Source organism: Myotis brandtii, unplaced genomic scaffold, assembly GCF_000412655.1.
Source record: "Myotis brandtii unplaced genomic scaffold, ASM41265v1 scaffold827, whole genome shotgun sequence".
NCBI lineage: Eukaryota > Metazoa > Chordata > Mammalia > Chiroptera > Vespertilionidae > Myotis > Myotis brandtii.
Window position 1 is genome coordinate 1,130,881 of NW_005371360.1, and position 3,464 is coordinate 1,134,344.

Sequence of the window (3,464 nt, forward strand, 5' to 3'; positions counted from 1 at the left end):
AGGAGGCGATCAGGCTGGCAGGCAGAAGTGGTTAGGGGCGATCAGGCAGGCAGGAAGGCGAGTGGTTAGGAGCCAGCGGTCCCAGATTGTGAAAGGGATGTCCAACTGCTGGGCCTAAAGCCAGCAGTCATCCCCCAAGGGGTCCCAGATTGGAGAGGGTGCAGGCCGGGCTGAGGGACAACACCCCCACTCCCCCCGTGCACAAATTTCATGCACCAGGCCACTAGTTCAGTCATAAAAGGGAATGAAGTCTGACTCACTCTACAGTGTAGATGAACTCATAAACAGTTATACTAAGTGAAAGAAGCCAGACACAAAAGATCACATCAGAAACAATTGCTTAGTGGGTACAAAGTTTCCTTTGGAGTAAAGAAAATATTTTTTTAATATATATTTTTTATTAATTTCAGAGAGTAAGGGAAGGAGAGAGATAGAAACATCAATGAGAATCATTGGTTGGCTGCCTCCTGCACGCCTCCTACTGGGGATCAAGCTCGCAACCCAGGCATGTGCCCTTGACCAGAATCGAACCGAGACACTTCAGTCTGCAGGCCAACACTCTATCCACTGAGCCAAACCAGCCAGGGCTAAAGAAAATATTTTGAAACTAGAGAATGGTGGGAATGGTGGTCATTGTACAACAATGTGAATATACACAAAATGCCGCTGAATTGTTCAATGAAAAATAATTTTATGCAATGTGAATTTCACCTCATTTTTTAAAAGTGGGGGTTGACTTACATACTGGTTGTTGTAAAGTTTCCTGACAGACAATAGCTGCTCCCTCCAAAATCAATTTGGTTCATCCATTTAGTCACTCATTCAACAAATATTTACCAAGTGCCATCTCTTGTACTAAAGGCCAGTATCACAGAGAACAAAACTGACAGAGTTGTGCTCTCAAGAGCTTACATTCTAACAATAGAGCAAACATTAAACCAGTAAACACAAGTCCATTTAAATACAATTGTTACCGTAGGCAGCAGCCCTAGTCGGTGTGCCAGGGATTCTCCCACATTGGCCAAGATGGCTCATGGAGGACATTCTTGCAGCAAAAGTTAGAAAGATGAATGGACACAGATTAAAAATGGCAGCAGAGTAAGTGGATGCTGCACAGACATACTCCCAACTCCAAACTGGAATTACAACTAAAATACAGAAAAACTTACGGAATAATCACAGAAGGCTTGCTGGAGAGAACCCTGATAACCAAGGACCAAAAGTGCAGACTGCATAAAGGCTGTTAGGAGAGGTGGAGGCAAGAAAGGGCTGGCTAAGCACCCACAGACAGCAGCTGAAGTTCCAGAGAGATATCTCAGCTGTGGGGGTTGCCACTGAGAACTCTGGGGTGTAATTCCCAAGCTGGGCCCCCCAGCAGAGAGCACTAGAACTGAGAAGGGCACCCACATAATATTTGGCTGTGTAAGGCAGCGGGATAGCTATCAGTGAGAAACGGCTAGAAATTCAACCCTCTAAAAGGGCCAACACATAAAATTCCCTGTAGAGCCACCCATCTTGTGCTCTGATAGAGGAACAGCAGAGTGGACTGGAGCTGGGTGAGCAGAAGCCAGGATCAAGGGCTCTAGGGTCAGAGCTCAGAAGGCAGACACCCCAGTTTCCTGTGCTGAGCCATTCCCTCATGCTGAGGAGGTAATCTTTCCCACCCTATTGGAAAACAGCTTGACCCCTACTAAACTTGAGATTAACAATTAGCCTCCAGGCAGAAACAATTATCCCACCCTATTGAAAAAAAACTCTTGCCACACCTGTGGATTATTGCCTGAGGGCAGATCAAGAGGAATCTTATCAGTCTGCAGCCAGAGGTGGTCTCCGGAGGCTTTGAGTCTTAACCTGATCTAATTAGTCAGAAACAGCATTTGACACTGAGATTGAGAGCCATAGCAGATTTACCTAATACATAGTCACAAACCCAAACAGGCAGCCAAAATGAGGAAACAAAGAAACCACCCACAAATGAAAGAATAAGAGAATTCTCCAGAAGAGATAAATGAAACAGAGATAAGAAACTTCTGAAACAGACTTCAGAATGATAGTAAAGATGCTCAACAGCATGAGAAAAGGTATAGTAACTATGAAAAAGAACAGTCAGAAATAAAGGTTGATAGAGCACAAATAAAGAACACATTGGAAGGAACACATAGCAGATTAGGGGAAGCTCAGGACTGAATCAGTGAATTAGAGCAGTGGTTGCCAGTCTTTCGGACCTCATGGACCAACAGTGGTCCACGGACTACCGGCTGGCGACCACTGAATTAGAAGACAGTGTTGAAAAAATCAATCAGAGAACTAAGAAGAAAAAACAATTAAAAAACAGGAGGACAGCTTAAGGGAGCTGTGGGACAAATGAAATGAAACAATATTCGAATAGCAGATGTGCCAGAAGAGGCAGAAAGGGAAAATGGGATAGAGAACGTGTTTGAAGAAATAATGGCTGAAAACTTCCCTAACTTGGTAAAACAAAAAGTCACACAAGTACAGAAGGCATAGAGAACCCTAAGCAAGAAGAACCCAAATAGGCCCATGCCCAGACACATCATAATTAAAATGACAAAAATTAAAGACAAATAGAGAATCTTAAAAGTAGCAAGAGAAAAGCAAATTGTTACCTACAAAGATGAATGGAGAGGGACCAAGTGTGCCAAAAGCTAGAAAGATGAATGGCCTAGTCAGTGTGGCTCAGTGGTTGAGCGTCAACCTATGAACCAGGAGGTCACATTTGATTCCTGATAAGGGCACATGCCTGGGTTGTGGACTCAATCCCCAACAGGGGGCCTGCAGGAGGCAGCTTATCGATGATTCTCTCTCATCATTGATGTTTCTATCTCTCCCTCACTCTTAAACCAATAAAAGCATATTAATAAAAAAGAGAGATATATGGATGGGGCCTGAGCAGGCTGAAAGCTAGCAAGATAATTGAATAGGGAAAAAACCCTCCCCTCCTGCCCTGGCCAGGTGGCTCAGTTGGTTGGAGTGTCATCCCACACACCAAAAGGTTGTGGGTTTGATTCCTGGTCAGGGCACATACCTAGGTTGCGGGTTTCATCCCTAAATCTGGGTACATATGGGAGGCAACCAATTGATGTTACTCTCTTTCTCTTTCTCTCTCAAATAAACTTAAAAAGCATATTCTCAGGTGACGATTTTTAAGAAAGTGTTCCCTTCCCTATCCCTATAAGAACCATGGGCTTCAGCAAGAAGGGGAGATGATCTTTGACAAGTGAGTCCATAGTTCTCCCAGGCTGTGGCACCTGAATAAACCTCTTTCCTTTTGCACCAGCACTTGTCTCATGAGTTTGGCTTTCATTGCAACAGGCAGCAGACCCAGGTTGGGGTCCCAGCTGCCTGTGGCAGGCTCACCCTGGGAGCGGGTGAAAGGGCGAGGGCTAGGCCCTCCATCTTGCCCCAGGGTAAGGGCTAGGCCCTCCATCTTGCCCCAGGGTAAG

At 45.0% G+C, this 3,464-nt stretch overlaps 1 protein-coding gene across 5 annotated transcripts in view; it reads right to left on the reverse strand.

Moving 5' to 3' along the window:
- MLLT1 (myeloid/lymphoid or mixed-lineage leukemia; translocated to, 1) overlaps window positions 1-3,464 on the reverse strand; it is an 80,122-nt gene that overhangs the window by 42,162 nt on the left and 34,496 nt on the right. The gene's annotated exons all lie outside the window — the stretch shown is intronic.